General features: G+C 50.1%; 2 long non-coding RNA genes across 2 annotated transcripts; one reads left to right on the plus strand and one right to left on the minus strand.

Annotated features, from left to right (window-relative positions):
- Nucleotides 1-4: 4 nt before the first annotated feature.
- Nucleotides 5-9,914, plus strand: LOC135319856 (uncharacterized). Its single transcript, XR_010378800.1, has 2 exons — nucleotides 5-2,249; nucleotides 9,055-9,914. It is a non-coding gene; the product is annotated as an uncharacterized LOC135319856 (long non-coding RNA).
- LOC116149538 (uncharacterized) lies at nucleotides 4,729-12,495 on the minus strand. Its single transcript, XR_004133138.2, has 3 exons — nucleotides 11,847-12,495; nucleotides 11,447-11,536; nucleotides 4,729-7,670 (listed from the first exon to the last, which is right to left on the minus strand). It is a non-coding gene; the product is annotated as an uncharacterized LOC116149538 (long non-coding RNA).
- Between the last annotated feature and the right edge of the window lie 55 nt (nucleotides 12,496-12,550).

A 12,550-nucleotide genomic window follows, 5' to 3' on the forward strand; every position in this document is an offset into this window, starting at 1 on the left:
GTGAAGGGGGCCGAATCCCCCGAGCCCCTTCACCTTTTAAAATGTGAGTGGTTTTAAAAGGGAAAAACAAAACCGAGCAACAGTACCAATGCTCTCTTTTTAAACTAGCAACCAGACTGTTGTCATTCTTCAGATATTTATCCCATTCCTCTTGGCCCTGCCATGTTGGGGCCGCAGTTCCTCAGCCCGTGGTAGTTCCCCTTGAATCTCTCCCAGCAGAATGCAGCCCTCCCTCTCCCCTGGCTCCCTCCTTCACTCCTTCCCAGTGACCTTGGCTCCCTGAGGCCTTCCTGTGGAACCCAGAGCCACCTTGGCCCAGCGGGCTGAGGACTGTGGCCTGGCTGGCTGGCCAGCGTGGTGCTCCTCAGGACTGTGGCGCTGAGATGTAACCTGGCCTCCGAGCAGGAACAGGGGCCCCAGCTGGGCAGGAAGCCCACCGCTCTCCACATAGGAACCACAACCGGGGGTGGGGGGCCCTGCCACGTGAGGTGTCTGAACCACCCTGTCAGACTAGCGGACCCGGCTGTGTCCGGCAGGCTCAGTGTGTCCTCAGGACTGTGACTGGGGGCAGCAGCTTGCTGCACACCCCTCTCCCCTTCTCGAATGTACTCTGGTCTTACAGTGTGCTACCGGCTCTTTCTTGCCCGGCCATCACTCTGGATGTTCTGTGTGCCACACGTGGCTCTGGATCAGCTGAATCTTCTGCCCTGAGATCTGGGGAATAAAATGAGAGAAGCTTGAGAGACCGTCAGTGTGGATTCAAATGGCCATGCTTCTTTGGAATCAGTGTCCAGTGCTGAGCTGAGAAGCAGATGGATCCCAGTCTCCTCCACAGGCTGTAGACAGAGTGAGACTGGAGAACGGACATCATTGTTGAACTGTGGCTAGAAAGAGACCATCATGTTTCTTGTCCTTCTTTGGCCAGACCACCCAGGGATGTCTGGACAGACGCCCATGTGGATGGTGAAGACTGTGTCTGAGTGAGCTGCTGTGTGGGGTTCACTGTGATGCCAGAGTGTGTCCCATGGTGACTCTCAGACTCTTCTAGACTCTTCTCTTAGGCAAGAAAGACTGCTGTGTGATACCTGAGCACAAAGCCAAGAGGCTAAATTAAGTCTTGTCTTGCTGTAAAGTCCGAGATTGTCTTTGGCAGATTTCCAGGGTGTGGCCAGCTCTCTCTGACCCTGGGTACCTGAGCAGGCAGACAAGGAGACCGGGCACCGAACACGCATGCCAAGGTGACTGGTCATCTCGTGAGGACCCAGACATGACCCTGTGGACCATTCCACATGATTTGGAACCCACTTTTTATTAGCTACCCATGCCTCTGGCCTTTCTTTCTCTTTTCCCCTGTCCTCCTGACACTGATAGTTTGTCATATAAATTCCCCTGGTTGTGTTTTTTTTTTCTAGAAAAAAGAATTAAAAAGCAAATCAAAACAAAAAAACAGAAACCACAGATAAGAATGTAAATGCCAGTGGCTCCCTGTCATTTTTCTTGTCGCAGTTTTCCTGGTTTGGTTTCTTCCCTTCTCTTAGAGAAGGAGAAACTGAGGAGGTATGAATGTAATTTAGAAAAAAGTTAGAAGGGGCCTGGATGTGTCTGCTCCACGCAAGGCATTTGCACCTCTACGATCCTAGGGCCTAGTCCTGACAGCTTCCACACCGAGGTCCTGAGGCTGGGAGCCAGAGATACCCCTCCCATGTCCTTGACTGTGACCCACCCAAGCCCTTTCCTCTATATCCCCTGAGCTGCAGAAAAGAGCGCTGCTTCTGAACGCCAGCCACTGCGTGGGAAGAGAGACGTCTTCAGGGCTGGGACTTGTAGAAGCAGCTGCACTTCCTTTTGAAGCCGTGGGGAATGATCCCTGACTTCCAGGGAGAGGTGTGAGAGGGGTAACCTGTGGGAGAGCGCTCCAGTGTCAGTGCTGCCGCTGCCCACGTCCCATCCATTCACACCTTCAGCCCACACCTCTCGCCCCCGTGTGTGTCACAGCTTAGGGCTCCCTTGGAGGAGCCGCCCAAGCGGGTGTTTTTTCCATTCCTGGGAAGAGTGCATGTCTGTCTCGGGAGTCGGGAATGTGTTCTCTCTCATTTCGTTTCATTTCAGACATTTATGAAAGGCACCTTGTGTACAAAGCTCCGTTTTGGCACCATGAGAGAAACGTGATGACCTTCGGGGACCCTGTCTCCAAGGACTGTATATTCTTAGTTGGGGAGATGGACTTGTCCACGGGAAGGCAGAGTGAAGTAAGTGGTCTGCTGGACGGCTGGGAAAGGCGCTGTGCTGGGCGGGGGGGGCTGTTTCTGACCTCGGTGGCTACGAGAGGCTTCCTGGATGGGGCAGCTTCATGTGAGCGGGTGTTTGGAAGTGAGGTTGGGGGGAGTCCTGCTGAGGGGACGGCAAGAACGGAAGCCCCGCTGGTGGCCAGGATGTGGTGACAGAAGAGGTTAGAAAAGCGAGGGCCCGTTTAAGGAACTAATAGCCGTGGAAAGCCGTGGAATTTTGAGGAGAGAAAGGAGGGCTTATGTGACTGGTATCACTGAGAAGGTTCTGCCTGGTGTCAAGTGGGAGAGTCTGAGGGCATGGGCAGTGGGGGCGGGTGGGAGGGGTGTGGAGGCCTGGGACCTGAGGAGCAGGCCTGGCTGGCCCCCAGGGCCGGGTCTCAGCCGTGTGTCAGAGCAGGGAGCCCCAGAGCCCCAGTTCCCAGTTCCTGCTGACACATCACCTGATGGAAGGCGGAGCCAGCGGCGCAGGCCTCACGCATGAGAAGGGGCAGGGTACGAAGGGGAGCAAGGAGGGAACCTCGGGGAACAGAGGAAGGGGCTGTTGTGTCTTGAGGGAGAGCAATTTTCTTAAGCTAACTAGAGAATCTTTTCAGCTGACATCTCGCCCACAGCTGTCCACACTCTCAGCCACTAAATTAATGGGTCACAAGGTTCTGTCCCCACAAAGGACCTTCCGATCCAGCTGTCAGGAAGGAGGAAACCTGAAGCCTTGAGACAGGAAGGCTTCATGGAGGTGGAGACAATATGGTCCTTGAAGAATGGGCAGGCTTTTCTGAGAGAACAAGGTAGTCAGTGGGAAGGGACGGGCTTTAGGGAACATGGAGCTGGTGTTCCGAGCAGTGACGATACCCACAGGAGGAGGGTGATTAGGTGGGTGGCCCCAGCCTGTGAGGGTCTGGAATGCCAAAGTTACTGTCAGAACACTTACGGTTGTTATGGTATGGAACTCTTTAACATAGAACCATCTTAACTAAAAGGAATTTATTGGTTCCCATAACTGAAAAGGTGACTTGGCTGGATCCAGGGACTCAAACAATGACGTGAAGACATGATTTCTCTCTGTCTCTCTGCTCTGCTTGTGGGCTCATGCAGTCTCTTCTCAAAGGTGGTGAAGATGGCCCCCAGCCCCAGGATCACACTAACTTCTTATTTAAGGACCGGATAAGTCTCTTTTGCCCAACTGAGATCACACCCCTTTCCCTAAACTGTAGCCAAGGACTTGGAGCTTTACCCTACAGCCCAGGATGAGGAGGGCTGGATTCAGAGCTGGTGCCACCAGTGTTGGTTGGGATGTATGAGCACAAGGGTGAGGCCTACACTGAGCTTCTTGCTGGCCTGAGCCTCCAACATGGAGATGAGATGCCCGTAATGTCCCCTCAGCCTTCCTTCCAGTGCTGATGGGACATGAGGCCACTGACCAGCTCTGCTGTCTTGCAGAAGTACTGTGTGTCCTATCTTTGAACAGGGCTGGGCCTGAAATCAGACTTGCCTGCTTTGAAACAAGCAAACTGGGCCTTGATTCCACAGGCCCTGTCCTCGGGGATTGTCACTTCGCCTTCTCTCTTACACTTGCCCCTTTCTCCCAGCTCCATTCCAGGGCCCACCCAGCTTCTGACTTTCCCAACTTTGTTGTTTTGTACTCTGAGCTCAGTACTTTGCCTGAGTAGTGCTTGGCACTCCTGAAGACACAGCTTGCATGCATCCTGGTGGTTTTGGGGAACCGCCCACCTAATCCCAGTCCCACCCCTACATCACCCTCCTGAAGTCAGCCCAATGGGATGGGGAGGGAGCGGGCAGCAGCAGACGAGCAGAAGGCAGGGGGCTGATGCCACGTGCTACCATTTGGATACATTTTTGCATTAATTCCTCAGAACTCCTGAAATATCTTCTGATCTTGGAGCAGATACCTTCTTTAACACATGTTCAATATCTAACATATGTCCCTGTGGTGGGTTTCCTTTCCCCAACCTTCAACCTACGTACTTCAGAAAGATGTTAAGAAATTGGAGAGGGTCCAGGTAAGCATTCTAAGTGGATGAAGGTTGGAAGAAAAGTAAACAGTTCTAGAGAAAAGGATGGAGTAACAATCTGAAATTTGTCAGGAGACAGTTACCAAGATGTGTGACCTTTAAAGGCACTTCTCATGGGAGGGTGTAGCTCAAGTGGTAGAGTGTTTCTTAGCATCCACAAGGTCCTGGGTTCAATCCCCAGTACCTCCTCTAAATAAATAAATAAGTAAACCTAATTACTCCCCGCCAAAAAAAAAAAAAGATTTGTAAAAGGCACTTCTCTTGGGACTCAGTTTCCTCATCTGTAAATGAGGGCTGAACTGGATGACTATAAAGTTCCTGCCATCCCTAATCTACAACTTCCTGTGAGGTTGGTGCCACCCTCCATTAAGTGGGATCAAGAAGGAATGACTCAATTTATTTTAAGCCTTTACAAAACAACTTCATTTTGAAAAACTTTATACTTGCTGAAAAGTTGCAAGAATGGGACAATGAATTCCCATATACCTTTTAGCTAGATTTACCAATTATTAACATTCTGGTCACATTTATTTTTATTAAGATAGAATTCACGTACCATGAAATGCACCCTTGGGAAGTATAATTCGGTGGCTTCTTTTGTATATATATAGTTTTTCTTATTGAAGTATAGTCAGTTTACAGTGTTGTGTCAGTTGCTGGTGCACAGCACTTCAGGCATACATGAACATACAAATATTCATTCTCATATTTTCATATTCTTTTTCACCATAAGTTACTACAAGATGTTAAATATAGTTCCCTGTGCTATACAGCACGAACTTGTTGTTTATCTTAATAATTCAGTGCTTTTTATGTTCACAAGGCTGTGTAACCATCACCACTAATTCCAGGACATTTTTATCATCCCCAAAGGAAACCTGTACCCATTGGCCCCATTCCTGTCCCCGGCCCAGCCCCTTACAACCACTAATCTACTTTCTGTCTCAACAGATTTAGCTATTCTGGACATTTCATGTAAATGGACCATGTGGCCTTTCCTGTCTGGCTTCTGGCACTTAGCAAATGTTTTCAGGGCTCAACCATGTTGTAGCATGTGTCAGCCCTTCATTGATTTTTATGGCTCATACTCTACCATAGTTGTACACCACATTTTGTTTATCCATTCATCAGGTGACAGACATTTGGGTTGTTCCTGCTCTTTGGCTATTGTCACTAATGCTTCGACAAACATTTCTGTACAAGTCTTTGTGTAAACGTATGTTTTCGGTCCTCCTGGGTAATGTCTAAGAGTGGAATTGCTGGGTCATGGTGGCTGTGTTTAATAGTCTGAGGAACTGCCAGACTGTTTTCCAAAGTAGCTGCCTCATTTTATGTTCCTATCAGCAATGCATGAGGTTTCCAATTTCTCCACATTCTCACCAACATTCGCTATTTTTCCTCTTCATGTTGAAACCTCTTTTCTGATCTTACGTAAGGGTATATTTAGTGAGTACGCTTTTAGTTGCAAAGTGACTGAACACTCAAATTGGTCATGCATGAAAGGAATTTACTGGCTGGGTACCAGCAAAGGCAAGCAATGCAGTGAATTCAGGGGCTCCAGAGGTGCTCTCTGGACCTTGTCACTCTCACTCCCAGAAGCTGGCTCCATTTCCCAGCCAGGCTTTTCCCTAATGGTGACACAAGGGTTACTTAGCTCCAGGCTTTCCTCAGAGCATAAGTTCAACCAAAAACAAAGCAAGCTCTACTTCCTTGCAGTTTACAAGTGTCCCAGGGTTCACTCTAATTTGACCAACTTGGGACTGGCCTTGTTCCCAAATAAGTCCCAGCGGCCAGGAAGTTTGAGTGCCCTGACTGGCTTGGTCTGGGGTCACTTGTCAACCCCTGATGCTGGGAATAGAGTCACACGGGTGAAAGGAAGGAGAGGTGGTCCCATGAAAAGGAAATAAAAGTATTTTTACTAAAGGAAGGGGGAATAGAGGCTGAGCAGCTGAGACACAGTGTCGCCCAGAATTGGAGAGGACGCCGGGCCTGTGGGGCCGCCCCGTGTTCTGAGCCTTCCCTTCCCCCGCAGAGTCATGCTGCCCCCGTTGCTGCTCCTGACAGAGTCTTATCTGGAGCCCCATTAGCACACTCGTGACGTGACCTCGTCATTGTTTCCAAGTCTGTCTCCTGAAGTTATTGTTTTCATTTGTATTTGTCTACCCAGCTGATCTCCGGAGTGTCTCTCTTAGATCTCAGCTGGTGAGGGAAGGAAATAAGGTAGTTACCCAAATAATGAAAGGTCGTTCTAGAGACACTCCAAAAAAATGCAGTGGGAATTACAAGATGGGCAAGACTGAAGGGGTCAGGAAAGCTGTTCTAAGGTCTTTTTGAGGGTCTGAGAAATAAAGGAGGGGCCGACAGAGGCCAAAACATCCCCTTCATTATTGGCAGAGAGGCTGGGCTGGAGGACAGTTTAGGTCTGTTAGCTAAGTAGACTGCTGACATAAATCCCATAATGAGGCCGACTAACCCATCCAGTTGTGCTAGACCAGAGAGAGCCTCCCCGGACCCTTGACCTCTGACGGGTTGAGCCCACCTCAGCAAGAGCAGTGGGATTCTGTACCCTGCAGGCAGCTCACTCCCAAGAGGAAGGATGGGTGGAGCTGGCCTATGCATGACCAGAACAGTCATCTTGTATGTTCCCTGAGGCAAAGCAAATAAAAGGGGAGAGAGGGGACAGGAGTATCACCCCTAGTGGGGCTCCTTGCACAAGGAAGAAAATAGGTAAGGTTTGCAAAGGTGGAAATGGCCTTATGGAAGGTGGCATTTAAGATGGGTCTACCTAGGTCCTAAGCAGGAGGGACTGAAGGAAGAGGCTTCAGGCCAACAGTCTTAGATGCAGTTTCTCATCACCAGTTGCCCCACAGTCCTGATGACTGCCCCGCTGGCCTCCTGGCCCGGGCTGCTCTACTACTTCTAGAGCCTGGAACTTGAGTCCTGACTTGCTTGTACGTGGTCAGGCATCTCTGTACCTGAAGATCTTCTCCCAGCTGTAGCTGAGCTGGTTCCTCTGCCCCTCCCACACTGCACTGAGCGGTCCACTTCCAGGACTGTTGTGAACGAGGCCAGGCTGAAGTAACCTGCACTGAGCCAGAAAGGCACTGAACGCAGGGAAGGCAGGCAGCATGAGGAGTCACGGGTCCCACTTCACCCTCAGGGCTCCAGGCCGTCCACTGTCCAGTAGAGAAAATGGGGGCAGTTCTCACTTGTGTAAGTCAGGCAAGGAAGCCTTGCTCCAGAGGCAAGGCTGGTGGAGTCTGCCTGAACAGCATTCTCACCAGGGATTTCCATCTGGTTCTGGGAAGAGGTGACCTGTCTTTGGCCTTGCAGTTCCACGTACAGCCCCATCCTTGATGGAAAAAAACATGCTCTCGTGAATTGTTTTTAGGTTATGAATTAGGGACAAATTGCCTGCTATGAAGAGATTCCACATACTGATGAGTAAGTGGAAGACACTGTAAACACTTTCCATTAATAATAGATGAATAGAGCTTTGGGTGACATACCCTTCTGAAGTGAAGAGAAGGCAATTACTGTTATCTTTTGGCCTGACAGTTGGAGCCCAGGGGTTGCATCAAACTCAAGCAAATTACTTTCCAAGTACTTGGGGAAAGGGACTAAGGCATAGGCGTCAAAATTAACCCTAATTCACTCAGAGGGAGTCCATTTAACCCTCTGGGGAACGCCTGTTCTCAGGTGGATGCCAGAGGAATGATTTCTACACATGCCACCGCTAAGCCGATAAATAGGTGCTTCCTAACTCTCTGCCAGATCCCCAAACTGGGAGAGATGCTGTCCAGTCCAGGACCTGGGACCTGCTGGCCATAAGGAAGGGCAGAACAGGGCAAGGGCATCAGCTAAGGGACACCAGAGAAGGACGGCTGGGAAGTGCAGTGCAGTGTCCCTTACACTTCGGAGGCAGAGAGACAGCCATGACCTAACTCCCAATACCAGCTCCCTGCATGGGCATACTCTCCATGACAGAGCCTGATGCAGGTTGGGTCCCCTGGGCAGCAGACTTTGGGATGGAGATTAGCATGTGGTATTGGGGATGCTCTCAGGTTCAACACCTACAGAGGAAGGGAAGGAAGCGGCCTTGGTCAGAGGGAGAAGGTGGGGTGCCAAGTAGTCTCGACAGAGGCCTCAGGTGACCCCACAGAGAGTTGTGTTTTGGTTTGTTTGGTTTTTTTTTTTTTTTTTGCGGAGGCACTGGGGATTGAACCCAGGACCTTAGGCATGCTAAGCATGCACTCTGCCACTGAGCTATTTCCCTCCTCCCTCTACAGAGAGTTCTGAAGCTAGGATGACCTTTTGAGTTGTCCTGAGTTGGGGGAGAAGGGACCAGGCCTTTACACCCCAGCTTCAACCAGTCCCTGGATGCCTGCTGTCCCCAGAGGGGAGGGTGCAAGTTTGGGTGAGGAAGCTCTCTTCACCTGGGGGCAGTTCCTGAAGAGGGCGGATTACTGAGGGCTGTTAGCCAGCAATACTCCCAGCAGCTAGGGCAGAGGCCCTGCAGTCGTGAAGGTCCGCCTGGGTGGCCTGTTGTGGTGTGTATTACTCTTTATGCCACCCAGATCCACTTCCTCGTATAAGTTCTGGGAGCAGCTCTACTTTTTCCTGGGGAAACTGATGGTTAATGGGACAAACCCCAGCCCCCATCACTGCAGCTGATCTTGAGGCCCCAACTGATGCTCATCATCTCCCTCCTTACTCTTGATTCTTCTCACCCTCAGGAAGCACCCCTGCTGAGCCCCTGGTCGCCAAGCCCTTTTTAGGTCATGGCTGCTGCACTTGTCTGTTTACCATCAAAACTGAGCAAGAGTGTAAAAAAGAGACACCCAGCTGGATCGTCTGCTTGCCAAACATCATCCTTTTTGCTCCCATTGTGTAACTAGAGTCCTGGTTCCTCCTGATGATCAGGGTCAATTACGGCTGCCAGGATGGTGACTCCTGCTTCTTGCCTGCTAGTCCCTGGGCATAAGAAGCTCAAAGTGCCTGGTGGCAAGTGTGAATTAGAGTTCAGCGGGACTTTTGCTATAACCCCCTGCTGGAAATATGTTCTCTTTGAGAATCAGGACCTCAAAACCCTCAAAGCTCAGAGTTGTGGTGACAGAAATACCCCAATGGAGTTAATGGTAAGTGGAGCCACTCCTTCCTGCACGCCTTGGTTCCTGCACCTATCTGTCCTTCCTATTGGGACACAGCACCATATTGATTGTTGATAAGAGTGTATGTAAACTGTGTCCTTAGTTGGTAGCATATCTGTGCTGGCACCTCAGCTGTGCCTTCACAGGCATCTCCTCTCTGCTCAAGCTGGTGTCTTCTGGATGGTACAGAATGTGGCAGGGCCAGTGGCTCCCATGGTCATGTGCCACTGTCATGCCTCCTTTGCTATGCAAGGGGTCCTTTGGTCAGCTTCGACATTATATGAGACCCTGTGTCAGACATTCAGTAAGCACTCAAGAAAGTGGTGCTGGCTGAGGCCCTATAGACAAAAAAGGCAAACCATACCCAGCACGCAGCAATTCCAATCAAAATAAATTGTTGCCATTTCCAGGATGGAAGGCATCCAATGTAGGCAACTTGTCATCAAGTGGCTGGCTGATCTCTATGAGGAATTCTGCCATTTGGGGGGCTCAGCATTTAATTCACGGCTGGCAGACTGGGCGTGGGGGGCTCAGCATTTAATTCACGGCTGGCAGACTGGGCGTTCAGCAGCGGCAGTAGCTACATCAGCCCTTGTGATCGGGAGCCTGTGATCTTGGGTCCACGTAGTGTTCTCATCCCTGCCACGGTGGCTGCTCCATTCACTGCCAGTGCCGAGGTGGCTGATAGCATCTGGCTGACACCAGCTGGCGAGTCACTGTCTCTGCTTGGTTGTTTAGTGCCTCTTTCATCGTAGATGCTCTCTGGTGGGCATCTGCATACCTTTTGCCCATAGACAAGATTTAGAAATTTTGTCCTTGATCTTCTTTCTACTCCTGGGCCCTTCTTTCTCTCTCAACCAGCCAAGCCATCTGCTAGTGCCATGAGCCCATATACAGTCCAACCTTGGCTACAAAGCGAATGCCCAGGTGCACCACTGAGAGGGTTTATTCATTAGGAGAATTTCCCTTGCCACTGTCTTTCAAGATTACCCTAGGGTGAGGTGATAGTGTAGCCACAGTTCATTTTCAGCTTGCACCCACATACCACTCTGACTTATAAGCAAATCAAACTGTTTTTTTCCCTCCTTTATCAGCTGGTCATAAGGGGACTCCACCTTCTATGCAGCCTTGGGTGTGAGCTGAGGGAGAGGCATCCGTGCACAAACAGCAGGTGACAAAGATATGTAGGCCATCTGTTCGTGTGGCTTACTGTGCCCCTGGCACATCCCAATTCTGGATGTACCCCTTCTGTCTTACTATGGATCATGGCTGGGCCTATTCAACTTTGTTGTGGGTCTAACAGGCAGAACACAACTTATATAACATGCGTTCATGATGAAGAATTTTGAATCAACTTAAATGTATACAGAGGGAATAAACTTTTTCAACATTGTTCTGGGGATACAAAAGCAAAACAAAGTTTGATAATGGACTGAAGAGAGGTTAGGCCAGAGAGTACTATTAAGGTCTGAACTACAAAGTGGTAGAGAGAATGGTGTAGAAGAAATGGATTTTTAAAATTCTAAAGAATTGATAGGTACAGAAATGGATACAGCAAGCAGGTTTATGCCATCCTTTCAAAATCAAAACCATAGCTGTAAAAGGAAGGAGAAGGAGGTGGTATCTGGAAAGAGGAAAAGTTAAGTCTCTGTTTTTCCTATTTTGAAGATGAACTTAATTGTTTTATGTACCAAGGGGAAAGAGGCAAAAAAGATGGGAAAAACAGCCAGATTAGAGGGGCTCAGCTGGCGTTCCTGAGAATTCATTTTGTTAAGCAGAATAAAACAAAACAAACAGAAAGTGAAACAAAAAAGAAACAAGAAGAAATGCTAAGCTCCTTTTAATCAAAGGAAGGACAGTAGGAAAATTCAACCTCTCCCCTCATACTCCCTTCCAGCCATCCCCACCATCATTGTGAAAACCCTGGCTCAACAAAGCATCAAACACTATTTTCTGTTATATACCCAATTCTCCTTACCCACTTTCAAGGGAAAATAAACGTCAGTACCAATCCTCAGAGTAAAATCAGACCGTCTGGACAGATCGAAATTTCAGCTCCCAGTAGAGTCTGTTTTTTTTGGGGGGGGGGGGGAGAAACATCTTTTATTAAGAACATCTAAAATTGCTCAAAGAGGTGCATTAAAAGTAAAATTTCTAAATGCACTGCCTTGGCACGCACAGTCCCTTTCACATCGACTTCCTTTTACAGTATTTTGTTTGTCAATCGGGTGCTTAAAAATGTAAGGGAACAATTTCGTGTAACGTTTCCCTATTGGACATCCCGCATTTTCGTTTTAATGAGGTTGGGTACAGAATAGTAATTTAATGCCCTTTCAAGATCATTTACGCAGGTTCATGGATGGTGCAAAACTGTTTACCTTCTCACGCTGCCACCTTTGGGTCAAAGAAGAGAGAGGGACAGCTACTTCTCGACAGGGGCATCTGCTCCAAGCAATTCCATTCTGCTGCCCTTTTACCAAAGGGCTACCGCATTTCCAGACTGCGACGGGTCACCTGCCCACGCAGCTCTCTGGAAAGTGTCCTGGGCTCTAAGGATGTCACACCTGCCCACTCTTGCGTCGCGGGTTCGCAGACAGAAGGCAAGTGTTCAGGCTCCGACCCTCGGAGGCGGTCTCGGCGTCCCGGGAGCTTCGGGGAGAGCCACCCGGGGAGGCCGAGGGAGCTTTTGATGGCAGCTGCCACCAGGCCTCAGCAGGGTCTCCATTCCCCAAAGGCGTCTACACCGTTCTACCCCTGGCCCCCCAAACTGCACACACGCAGCGCCCCGCAGAGGCAATACCGAGACCCCATCCCACCCTAGGCTCAAATTATTGAACGAGGCGACGGCCGCCGGGCTCTCGGAACAATTGTGCGAGCACCGCGCAGGAGTCTAACAGGTACCTGGCCGCGCCCCCTCGCGGGGCGGGGTCGGGTGGCCGGAAGATGGCGGCGGCGGCGGCGGGGTCTGACGGTCAGTCTTCGAGGCGCCCTTGACTAACTCTCGCCGCCGCGCCACCTAGCTTGCTAGCAAGGGGTCCCGGCGCGCCGCGCTAAGGGGCGGGGAGGGGCGGTGACTAGCACT

This window comes from Camelus dromedarius, chromosome 33 (assembly GCF_036321535.1).
Source record: "Camelus dromedarius isolate mCamDro1 chromosome 33, mCamDro1.pat, whole genome shotgun sequence".
NCBI lineage: Eukaryota > Metazoa > Chordata > Mammalia > Artiodactyla > Camelidae > Camelus > Camelus dromedarius.